Source organism: Episyrphus balteatus, chromosome 3 (genome assembly GCF_945859705.1).
Source record: "Episyrphus balteatus chromosome 3, idEpiBalt1.1, whole genome shotgun sequence".
Lineage (NCBI taxonomy): Eukaryota > Metazoa > Arthropoda > Insecta > Diptera > Syrphidae > Episyrphus > Episyrphus balteatus.
The window spans coordinates 19,242,228-19,255,555 of record NC_079136.1 but is presented as its reverse complement, the minus strand read 5'-3'; the positions used below and the strand labels follow the sequence as shown (position 1 = coordinate 19,255,555).

Below are 13,328 nucleotides of genomic sequence, written 5' to 3'. Positions count from 1 at the left end.
AAAAATGCAAAAATACGTTTTTTTGATTTTTTATTTTTATCTTTTACAAAAATGGTTGGATTTTAACAAAACTTGGTTAAAAACTACTTTGTTATGTTTTCTATCTATTAAAAATGTTTTTTGAGCAAAAAGTGAATTTTTGGATTTTTGACGAATTTATTTTGAAAAAATAGCCTGTTTTTCAATCAAAAAAGTTACCGAAAAAATTTTTGATTTTTGAAAAGTTTGAAATGAAAATATTTAGATTAAAACTTATTATTTAAGATTGTGTGGAAAAACTATACTTTTGTTTTAGAAAATATTGAGAAAAATTGAAAAAAACAAAAAAACGATTTTTAAGATCGATTTTTCCGTTAATGACAGTAATATTGGCGAGAAACAATTTTCCATAGAAACCAAGCTATACTTTTCTAATGGCCTTTGATCTTCTTAACTTGAATCTATCATTAGAATAGTTCAAACGTGCAAAGTTTTTGAGATATTGAATTTTGAACGTCCAAAACATTATTTTTGTGATGTTTTGACATGGTTATATGTCAAAAACGTAGTGTGATAGAATTTTTCTGACTTCGGATTCGAGCTCAGCGCACAAAAAACCATTAGAAAAATATACTTTGATTTCTATAAAAAAAAACTTTTTGTTTAGTGAATTCGAACAAGGCATTCGATTTTTTCTTCCCTGTTCGAATTCACTAGTCAAAAATTTTTTTTTATAGAAATCAAAGTATATTTTTCTAATGGTTTTTTGTGCGCTGAGCTCGAATCCGAAGTCAGAAAAATTCTATCACATCAAGTTTTTGAGATATTACCATGCAAAACATCACAAAAATAATGTTTTGGACGTTCAAAATTCAATATCTCAAAAACTTTTCACGTTAGAGCTATTCTAATGCTAGATTCAAATTAAGAAGGTCAAAGGCCATTAGAAAAGCATAGTTTGGTTTCTATGGAAAATTGTTTCTCGCCAATATTACTGTCATTAACGGAAAAATCGATCTTAAAAATCGTTTTTTTGTTTTTTTTCAATTTTTCTCAATATTTTCTAAAACAAAAGTATAGTTTTTCCACACAATCTTAAATAATAAGTTTTAATCTAAATATTTTCATTTCAAACTTTTCAAAAATCAAAAATTTTTTCGGTAACTTTTTTGATTGAAAAACAGGCTATTTTTTCAAAATAAATTCGTCAAAAATCCAAAAATTCACTTTTTGCTCAAAAAACATTTTTAATAGATAGAAAACATAACAAAGTAGTTTTTAACCAAGTTTTGTTAAAATCCAACCATTTTTGTAAAAGATAAAAATAAAAAATCAAAAAAACGTATTTTTGCATTTTTTCCAATATTTTTGATGTTATAGAAAAAAATTGTTTGAGTAAAAGTTGTAGACATTTATACTACCTACAACTTTTGCTTTTGACTTTTTTCGCTAGGACGTCTAGTTTTGACAGAAATCGTAAAAAACCATGATTTTTGACACCCACCCCACTTTTTGGCCCACCCACCCCCTTTCCACCAATTTTTTTGTGGGCAATTTATTTTTCCCCTTTCATATACCATTTATCCTAAATTTTCCCACCACCCTTATGCTGCTAATAATTTGTTCAACTTTTGCCCTCTGAAAACCGGATTAGCACTGGTCTACTAGTCCCAATAACAACTTAGATCTAAGATATTCTATACCTATATGATTTTTAAAATAAACAAAAGGTGAGAGTAAAAATTTAGCTCGAGAGAGAATAAGGGCGCCGTGGCTTAGTTGGTTAAAGCGCCTGTCTAGTAAACAGGAGATCGTGAGTTCGAATCTCGCCGGGGCCTTCACAACTTGTGGTGTGATAATTTTTTTTTTTTTTTTAGTTAAGAGTAACGTAAAATTGGTCAAAAAAACAATGTAATACAAAGTTAAATGCACGTGCTTGCTCTTAATATTAAATGTTTCTTAAAATACTTAATATTTTTAAAAATTCACAAAATATTGTTTTTTTTTTTTAATTTAATTTTACATATAATAAGAAATTTAATTAAGCTTGAAAAATAATGCATTTATAATATTTTAAGTAGTTTGAACTATAAACAAACTTGTCATATAAAATCCAAAAAATTATTTGTTTGAAATGTTTCTTAATTTTTAAATTAAAGTTACTATGTACTAACATTTTCGTTTAATTTTTTTTTTTGTTGAAAATCAGACGTCCTGTGACAAATAATGAAGGTAGGACTTCTACCTTCCTGCCTAGGACCTTATTAGCCACAGTACATGTATTTTGTAAAAACCAAAATCGTTCATTTTTTTTGAAAATTTTACATAAAAGGTACCTAAATAAAATAGAACCGAAAACCTTGTGAAATGCATTTGACATGGGACATTTTGCTATCACAGCAGAACATATCTTAAAGAAAGCTGTCCAAACAGTTGATAATTAAAATAAAATAGGTCTCACGTACTTGTTCTTATGTTGAAAGATGCTTGGAATATAAAAGAATTCATAAAAAAAATTGTCTTAAGAAATTAAAATTTTTTTTTTTGTAATTAATACCAATAAACTTTGATTTAAATTTACAAAAACATCTCTTGAAATAGTTTTGACTTCCAAATGTAGTATGCTCTTTGTTTTCAACTACTTAGGTATTTGAAAATCGTTTGGCCCATTTCTTAAAAAAATATTTTTTCTTATAAAAAAATTTTCAAAAAATTAAAAAAAAAAGAGGTTGTCTGTAAAGCTGGTTTATGGACAATGATTTTACGTGATAACGTCATCAGAAAACAGGTTGTGTGGTTTTGTTTAAAATGAGTCAATTGAAGAGTTTACTTTTTTCAAACAATCATAATTTACAAGAAAAAGCTAAAAAAAAATAACTTTTTTATTTTCTCATTATATTAATTTTTTTAATTTAAAAGCTTTTTTCCCTAACAACCTATATATACCATCTGAAAGCTTATTATTTCACCTTTCATATGACGTATCAATCTCATTTCAAAGATGCCTACAAGAGAAGTTAGAATTTTTTAAAGTCAACCATGTTGAATTTCCAGACTGAGATTACGGCACTTCCCACACTGGTGGCTGTTCGGAGGGCAACAAATCTCCACTGGTGTTTTGAGGTTTTTCGCAAGTTTCTTGATATAACATTGTGAAGCTTGTAGTTAGTCTACCGTTATGTGTAATATACCAAATGAAAGGTAATTGTTGTTAAAATTACCATTGTTCAAATGTAATTTAAATAAAAGACCGTTTTAATCAAACAATTTAAAAATTTATTTAACAAACGTTCCTTTATGTTCAGTTTTTTCATTTGATAATAATAAATACAATTTATAAAATTTTGCTTGATAAAAACAAATTCCTTATCAGTTAACAGATTGATAAAGTGTTTTATTTGTTCGGTGATTTAAAACGTTCTAACACTTCCTCCAAAAACACCAAACAAAAAATATAAAAATTATTGTAATTGGTCAATACCTATTTTCTTCCGTAGCATCTGAAGTCGAACACCCTCAAGAGGTTTTGTAAGCAAATCTGCTAGTTGATCACATCCTGGAATATGTTCCAATTGTATTTCACCTTCAAGAAAACGCTCTCGAACATAAAAATGGCGAACTTCAATATGCTTTGATATATTATGAAATTCTGGGTTCTTTCCCAATTTAACAGCACTTGCATTATCAATATACAATGTTGGTGCCGGTTCTTTTTGCCCAAGAAGTTCTTGCAAAAGATGCTTAAGCCACATAGCTTCCTTAGCACCTTCACTTGCAGCCATAATCTCAGCTTCAGTTGTTGATAAGGCTACTGTACGTTGAAGTTGACTTGTCCATGAAACAGGCCCACCAGCAAACATTGCAATTACACCACTAGTTGATCTTCTGGTTTTAAGATCACCCGCAAAATCAGCATCACTAAATATTTCTAGCTTTTGTTTGTTTTTGCTTTGGTATCTTATGAATGACTTGCTTGTACCACGGAGATAACGAAAAATACGTTTAACGCTATTCCAGTCATCTTTGGTAGGATTTTCCATTCTTCTTGCAGCAGAACTTACCGCAAAGGCAATGTCAGGTCTTGATGCTGTTGCCAAATACATCAAGCTCCCAACAGCTTCTCTATAAGGAACTTGCTCCTCAACTTCTTTAAATTTTGATGAATTTTCTTCCTCCCGACACACTGGAGTCGTAACTGGATTACATTCACCCATTTTGAAGCGTTCCAAAATTCTTTCCGTATAATTTTCTTGGCTTAAGTGAATCGAACCATCGCTTGTAATTTTAATCTTCATGCCAAGAAAGTTATCAAGAGTACCAATAGTTATTTTAAATTCATTTTTAAGTTCATGCATAAAATGTTGAATTTCTTCTTCGTTGTTGCCCAAAACTAGTCCATCGTCAACGTAAATCGCTACATACAAAACTTTTTCTTCTTCGTTGCGATAAAATAAGCATGGATCAGCTTTACTGTTCTTCAAACCCGTCTTTTCCATGAAACTTAGGAAACGTTTGTGCCAACAACGAGGGGCTTGTTTGAGTCCATACAAACTCCCTTTTAATCGACATACTCTTCCAGTTCCATCTTGAAAACCTTCAGGCTGCTCCAAGTAAACTTCCTCCTCAAGAGAACCATATAAAAATGCTGTTTTGACATCAAACTGCTGCATTTTTAATCTTTTCGTTGCAGCTAAAGCTAAAAGCATGCGGACTGTGTCGTAACGTGCTACAGGACTAAAAGTTTCATTGTAATCAATACCTTTTTGTTGAACATACCCTTTTGCAACAAATCGTGCTTTGTATCGAGGCTTCTCACCGTTTGTTGCATTTTTCACACGGAAGACCCATCGATTTTGAACAGTTTTCAAGTTTTCGGGTCTTTCTACAAGTTCCCAAGTTCGATTTTCTTCTAAAGATGATAATTCTTCTTTCATTGCTGAAAGCCATTCCATACTTTCTGGGGACTTTAAGGCTTCACTGTAAGACTTTGGTTCTTTGTTGAAATTACCTTCTTCTGCCAACATCAGAAACTCGCCTCCTGTCATCCAGCTTGGCATTCTTCTCTCTCTTTTGTTGAAGACTTCATTTGCAATTACTTTTGCGCCATCAGCTTCACTTTTTTCATTGTCAGATTCAGGATCAATTTCAATAGGTTCTTCAACAATCGCATCATTTTCTTCAAGACAATCCGATACAACCTCTGATCTTCTTAGATTACTTTCTCCTTCATTGATGATCAAAAACTCAACCTTTTCTTTTTCTTTTTGAATTTTTGTATCATCATTTCTTATTTCATCTTCGAATTTCTCGGGCTTCGAATTGCAGACTACCTCTGGCTTGAAAATAACGTCATGACTGCATACAATCTTCTTTTGATTTGGAATCCAAACTCTATAACCATCTTTCTCATTCACGTATCCAACCATTCTTCCATACACAGCTTTTTCATCTTTTGCATCTTCTTTCAGCCAATCGTTGTGTTTCTTCTTCTCTTCGGGAGTAGATGCTGATGTAAGTACAGGGCACAGACTTTCTCCAGAAATGACATTCTTCAAATCGTACGCACGGAAAAGCATACCCATTTGCCATTTCCATTTTGCCCATGCGCTAGGACCTTCAAGCTTATCGACTGAGACCTTGAATTCATTTGCCATTTTTTTTATTTTTAAATTTTCTTAAATTTCTTGAATTCTTTCTTCTGATGCAGTTCACACGAGACCTGGGCCCATAACCTGTTAAAATTACCTTTGTTCAAATGTCCTTTAAATAAAAGACCGTTTTAATCAAACAATTTAAAAATTTATTTAACAAACGTTCCTTTATGTTCAGTTTTTTCATTTGATAATAATAAATACAATTTATAAAATTTTGCTTGATAAAAACAAATTCCTTATCAGTTAACAGATTGATAAAGTGTTTTATTTGTTCGGTGATTTAAAACGTTCTAACAATTGTATCAGGATGCTCATAAAAGTTTAATAAAATTTCTATTTGCTCTTGGGCAAAAGTTATAACCTGTTGAATTCTAAAATTTTATTTTGCCGTTATCTCAAAATTGTGTATACGAAAATGATTGAAACTTCGCACACATTTAGTCGTGGTCATGGTCTATCATTACTCCATATACTTTATTCCTCTATCTATTAAACAAAAAAATATAAAAATAAAAAATTAAGCAAATCGGTTAAAAACGGTCAAAAAACGTGTTTTTTAAAAACTTGTTTCTTCCGTTATTCAGTCAAAACTCACTAAACGATTCCAATTTTTTCCACATGTATGTATTAGACCAAAACTTACATGACCTATAAGTTTTGAACGCTCCAAAAAAAAGCTAAAAACCAAAAACTACCCTAAAAAACAAGGTGTTTTTCAAAAATGCATATTTTGAAACGCAGAGTGTTGGAAAAAAAATTAGGGGTCTGACACGGATTTTTTAGAATTGTCAATCATCATTTTGTCATAGCCCCAACAAGTGTACTTCGTTCAAACAAAACGTTATAGCTTAGTTTCAATTTTTTAGGATTTTTTTTAAATGCAGTTATTCTTAAATTAGTCTTATCTATCTCTAACAAAAAAAATCAATTCTCTACGATTTCGCGTTTAGATTTTAGCCCAAATTTTACCTTTCCGTTTTACCCCTGTTTACCCTATTAAATGACGGAATTTTTAAAAATCCTTCATGTGGATTAAGCTTCAGGTTATTATCTTTCAAATAAGCTATATGAGATTTTTGTATCTCTAATGGTTTATTTTTAATTTTGAATTGAATTTTTTTGCCGCACTGCGAAAGTGCGAGAGTGTAACGTTAGAAAATGGCGTCACTTTTTTGTGGTGGCTGCCATGGTTCATCGATTTATAAGTCGTTATCACGTCAAAAAAAAAAAAAAACAATGGTATGGCCATTTAAAATTAAAAATTATTCGACACATAAAAACTATAAGTTTCATTAAAATTCATTCGATTCTTTTTAAAAACTGTTTTTTTTTTTCATAATTTTCAGAAAATTTGAACTTTCTTTTAAAAATCCAATAATAAAATTTTTTTTATATGACAAGTACCTACATAGCATCCGGCATAAAGAACATTTATGTATAAACAAAACATATAATTTTTAATCTTTTTTTTTTTTAAATAAAAAATAAATTGAATAACAAAAATAATGCTTTGGTTAAAAGTAAGCTACGTCATTAATACTATGCCTGAAAGTCATCATTACGCCTCAGGTCGTATCGCTGTGTTTGAACGTTTAGAAGATAATCGTATTCAAATCGCAATGCATACTTGTCATAAGAAAACTATTGAAATCAGTGGGCATTGGTTTTGATACGAATATCTTCTTAACGGTTAAAGCAATTAATTTGCTGTCAAGGAATTTTTTATAGAACGTTTAAGTCCCTACAAGAAAACATCTTGCTAATTTGAAAATATTGAATTTTCAGTGAATTAGAAAATTTTGAAATTGAAAATTGATTTTTTAATTTTTTTTCTCGATTTAAATCCTGAATAACTTCTTCAGAACTCCATTTAGGGAAAATTACTAAGAGACCTTTTTTGTAGAGAATTAAATTTCCTATAAGAATTAGTCGTGGTTTTATTTTTCTATTCACTTATTTGCTCATCACAAAATTCCAAAGTGAAACAGTCAAATTGAAAAAACAATTCGATTTAAAAAGCTTAATTTCTCGAATACGGCTCCGTCTGACGAAAATTTTCAATCAGATCTTTTTTGTAGGAAATTTAATTTTATATAAGAAAAAATGAACAGAAATTTTTTTTACTTTGATCGTCTAGCAGTTCTGTTGTAACACCTCATATCATGTATAAAAATAAAAAACACCGATGATAGACCTCTTAAAATTATTTTTAACGGCTCAAATTTTCACCAAATTTTTTTTTCATCATCCTGAACAAGATTTTCGAAGTAACTTTCAAAAAAAAAATATTTTATTTTTTTGGCCCAGTCTAATATACATTATATTTCAAGCAAGCAAGCGAGGAATGTTGTCACAATTTTTAAAAATCAGCATTCCTAAGGAATTACTCACCAATGGACTTGTAGTTTCTATTTTATCCAACACTTATCTAAATTCATCATGATATGAAAGTTTTACTCACCTCCTCTTTGAAGAAGAAGAAAAAAAATCTTAAATATATTCCTAACAGCATTTTACCAATTGACATTATAATCGCACACTTTCATTTAATGACAAAAATAAAACCTAGAACACCATCACCATCACCATCACTTCGACCACATCACACTATCACACACAAAAATATCCATGTCATGAATGCCGGGCCAAGCGATAATGATGGCATCCCATATCCATATCCGAATCCGAAAAAATCCAAATCCAAAATCGAAAACTTGATCCTCTTCTCTTTCTACATATACGACAAATAGGTACCGTGCATATTGGTCAAATTCGTGACTTGAAATCCAAATGGCAGAGCAGCAGCAGCCTCTCCAGAGACCTTGAAAAATCACCATCAACTTAATCAAATATGGAGATATCCGGACTGCACTCGCGCTAGCGCTAGCTAATCGGTGCCAAAAAACCATATGAAAAAGCTTTTCACTTATTATAACCACTGTCACTATCACGATTGCGCGCGCGCGAAATTCGCCATTATTATATATCCCATCGTCTTCTTCGGTCGGTCTTTCGGTCGGTCTTGTAGATAGATATAAAGATGGGACCATACACGCACGCTGGCGCGTCCAACATTCAATTGACATTATAAATAATTCATCAGACGTAAGACCGATGGTCGATCTTCTTCATTCTTTAGCAAGGCGAAGCCAGAGCTACGATAGGAACTGTATGGTAGCAGGGTCACATCGCTTACCATTTTTGCGCGTTACAACAGTGAAGATGATGATGATGATACATGAACATTGTGAAGCAAAAGCCATTCCAAAAAGTTGCCCCTGGAAGGAAAGTGAAGTTAGCCATCCCGGAGGTAACTTTCTTCCATCTCGACTCGAGACTCTATAGAGCGATCTCAATTATCCCTAATCCATAGAATATATGGGAAATGATCATTTGTGCGCGCCTTCATGGTCGCTTGCGCTTGGTTGAGCTTCTATCGACCGACTCGTTCGGTATCTCGATAACACAGTTATCCTCTTCAACGATCGTCACAGCATTTGAATTTGTTTATCTTTCAACTTGAGAACCGGACCGAATAATTATTATTGCTGATGTTTGCTTCTGCGAATGTGCGCTCTGTGACATAGGAAGATTCCTCTTCCCAGAAAAATTTTATGACCCACTTTCGATTGGAGTTCTTGGCTTTGGATCGCCAAATTGTATCAGAAACCTATTCAGTGTATAGTGCATAGAGTGACTGTATTAAATGGAATTATAAAAAGTTTCCAGGACCGCATTAGGATATTTTTGAGAATTGAGGCCCTTTGGTAATTTTGTATCTGTTTTTTTTATAGGAAATAGAGGGTGTAATTGTAGAATCTACTTCTGAACGTTTGATAAGACGCCCTGAGTAAAAATGTAACCCCGCCGCACCACAGCAAGCTTTTTGAGAGCGGCAGCACCGCCGCACCATGACCATAAATTTCTATTTCCCCTCACCACCGCCGAACCACCGTCACACGGCTTTTTGAGAGCCGCACCACAGCCGCACCATGATATAAAACTTCTGTTCCACCGCACCACCGCCGCACACTAACCGCACCTTTTTTGAATAAAATTAAAGGTCAAATGGCGCACAGTGGTGCATTTGGTGCTTTCTTGACGAAATGTCATGAAATTTGGTACAATGAAGGATATTTGTATGGAGAATACGAAAAAACTGCCAATTTTTTTTTTTAATTAAAAATGGCGGCCAGAATAAGACTTTAAATAGAATTCTCTTTTTCAAAATAGTATATAAGCTAGAAATTTGTCTAAATTCAAGCCAAAAAGGTATTGGATTTTAGATTTAGAATTCATAGAATCATATTCCATACAAAAAATCAAAAATTTTGAAAACAAAGTCCAAAAAGTACCAAATTAGTAAAACACACTTTGAGACCTCTTATTACGCTATTTCATGTATTTTTTTTTTTTTTGTTATTTACACAATTTTGACATCTCGTCTAACTATTTTTCCTAAAAAATTGAATATTTTGTTGATATATGGTTGCCAACTATGTTTTAAAGTTAATATTGAAAAAAATATGATTTAATGAAAAATTTCAATGTTCATTAAAGCTGAGAATTTATTTTTTCGGTAAACCAGAATATTTTTTTCTAATAGATTTTAATTTTCTTAATTCAAATTAAGAGTCAAAAAAAATCAATGACGTCACGTTTTTTTTCAGATATAAGAAATCCAAATTAATTTTTATCTTCCAAACTTGCCATCACAGATTTTTTTCAACTTCGTATTTGAATTAAGAATATTAAAATCTATTAGAAAAGTAGGTATATTTTGGTTTACTGAGAAAATAAATTCTTAGTTTTATTCAAAATTGAAAATTTTCATTATAATCATGTTATCTAATATTTACTTTGAAACATAGTTGGCAACCATATAACCCCAAAATATTCAATTTTTTAACTGGCAAAGGTGATAAGGCTGTGGTGCGGAGGCCAAGAAATGTTTTTTTTTTAATTATATTTCTAATTTTACTCAAAAAATATATTGTGCTGAATATTTGGAGCCCTAAAAAAGATCGTTGGAGCCCCTGGAGCTCAGATTAGTGATATATTTTTTTTAGAGAATATTTTAAGCCCCTTGGTTAATAAGTTTGAAGAAAAAGATTTAAACAAAGGAAGAGGTATAAGTTAAAATGGGCCTCTTTAAACTCTTCATTTTACCAAATGCGACCCTGTATAAAGTGTGATCCTTTGGTGGTTGTTCATCGTTGTCGTCAGTATCGCGATTTAAGTTTCTAACAGGTATTTACTCCAGCGCCTTCAGCTGTCTCATGATGACTCTTGCGTTCTCTCCCTGCCTTCTGGCATCACTGTAGTATAGTATAGTCCACAAGTTCGATAATGATTATTGGCATTTGGCTCCGGAGAGATATACAACTGGTTGGTAGGTTGCTTGAAATGGTTGCATACTGGGATGGAAGATGGAAGTTTAGAGAATGCTCTTCTTCCTCTTGGCCATTTTGGCGGATGCGCGCGCCGTGCTCGACTGGGTCATTTAATTCACGATTATCGTCGCGATGGATTTTTGTGTTTTTCTGTTCTGTTTTTAGTCTTTAGTTATTGTTGGGGTAGGCAATAGTCATAGTCATCCCAGAGAGCACACCGATATTGAGCCTTTGATGATGATAATTCGGGACACGATCCTTATTTTTTCGTTTCGGCTGCGGTGGTGTTGTTGTTATTTGCTGATTTTGGTTGCTTCAATTTAGTTCAAGTCTTGTTTTATATTAGCATAGTCGAGTTTGATAGTGGAATATATTTTTTTTTTTTTGCATATACATTTCTGGACGTGAACGTGAGAACCATGAATCTTACAATAAAAACATTTCTTTTTTTTTTATTTCTGTTGTTTGTTGGTGATGGTGGATGGAATAAGTTATAGACAACATCTTAGACACGACCATGGCCAGAAATGACAAGCAATTACCAGAATTTCTAGATATCAATGAATTAGATATTTTTTTTGTTTAAAACTTTAATGTGGCCAACTTAAATGCGTGACAGAAGACAGTGTCGAAAGGGTAATGTTGTATTTGAATTGTTTTTTGTTTTTTATGTATGAAAGTTTGTTTTTTTTTTTTGTTTGATTTGCATAGTAAAATAATGTAAGATGGGAACGCATTTTTGTTCCGTTTCACATAAATAAGTAGCCAGTATAGGTAGGTATTGAAATCATGAGTCAAAAATCTAAATTGCAATATTTTTTTTTCTTCGTTTTGGGGAAAACAACAACTGTGGTAGGTATGTGGATGGATTGGAAATAGGGTACTTATATCTCACCTACTTTTACTATATTATCTTGCTGATTTCACGAATCTGCTGGAAGATTTATTTTCTTGTCTTCCTCTTGGTCAGTAGTCAAAATTTCAGGTCATAGTGCGAAATCTATGCTTGAATCAGAGTTTTTTGTAAATTTTTCTGTTGTAATGGTGGAATGTTAATGGGCTATCAACTACATGGATTGACAAAAGTTAAACAAGATGAATATTCGTTTGAAAGTGAAAGCGTTCCGTCAAAATAACCCAAAACAAAAGACATAAATATTTTGAATGTAACGTAAAAAATCTATGATACTTTGAATTAAATCAAAAAGTTTTAAGATTCTGTTACAAATGGTTCAATGTTTTGAGTTAATAAATCACACCAAATGCCATAGTCATTTGTTGAGATTGAAGTGATCTTTTTTGCTGAAGATAATTCAGTTTTTTGATTTGAGTACACTTTTCGTAATCAATTGCAGGTTTTGAAAAACATTTTAAGTTGAAAAGCATTTTGGAGAAAAATAAGGCACTTAAAAATAAGATGATGTCCATTTTAAATCCCATCTTTTTAAAACAATAAAATTTCTTCTTTTAACAAATGGAATTAGTTTAAACAATGTTAAATTTAAAGTAAACTTCATGCAATTGTAATAAGAATTTTCATTTTGAAAAAAAAAAACTCTACTTAAAATGAAAAGATTTCTTATAAATTTTATGTGCATATTAATTGATATTCGCAGTTTTTCTTAAAAAAAAGTGAATCAATCATTTAATATTAATGTGAAAACCTTTTTTGTCAGATGCATTGTTTTTGAGTGCGACAGCTATTGGATTTGTCAATTTTGCGTATATTCTCTTTTATACTGAAGCGAACGGTTTGGTAGCAAAAATCTTTAGCAGGTAAAGTATTAGAAATAAAATTTATTTTTGTTACAATAAAAAGTCTCATTTTTTAAAAGAATCCTTTAGAGAAAAATTGAGAAGATGTTCCCATACCTAAAAGTAACAAATTTGACCCTCAATGATCACTTTCATTTTAATCGAATTATCTACTATTTAATTTACACTACTTCAGGTGTGTGAAAAGGAAACGATTTCCAGGTAAAATTTATCTTAGACTTATAGCATTTTTGAATTTTACTTTTATAGGTTTCCACCTGAAAACAAAGCGATTTTGGTTAATTCAACCAGAAAACCTATTGTATTTAAGTGCCTTCACTTTTAAATAAAAATATATATTTTTTTTATTTAACTAAATGGATACTTTTAAATTAAAACATTCAAGAAAGTAGAAGATTTGGTTCGTTAAATTTAAGACGGAGCTGCTGCCTAAGTCACTGATGCGATTTTCTCAAAACTTCTTAGCTATCAGTTTTTAGTGGTTCCTAGACGGGAATTTGAATTTTTTTTTAACTCAATGTGAATA

General features: G+C 31.4%; 1 non-coding gene across 1 annotated transcript; it reads left to right on the top strand.

Moving 5' to 3' along the window:
- The first annotated feature begins 1,743 nt into the window (after positions 1–1,743).
- Positions 1,744–1,817, top strand: Trnat-agu (transfer RNA threonine (anticodon AGU)). The gene has a single exon. It is a non-coding gene; the product is annotated as a tRNA-Thr (tRNA).
- Positions 1,818–13,328: the final 11,511 nt, after the last annotated feature.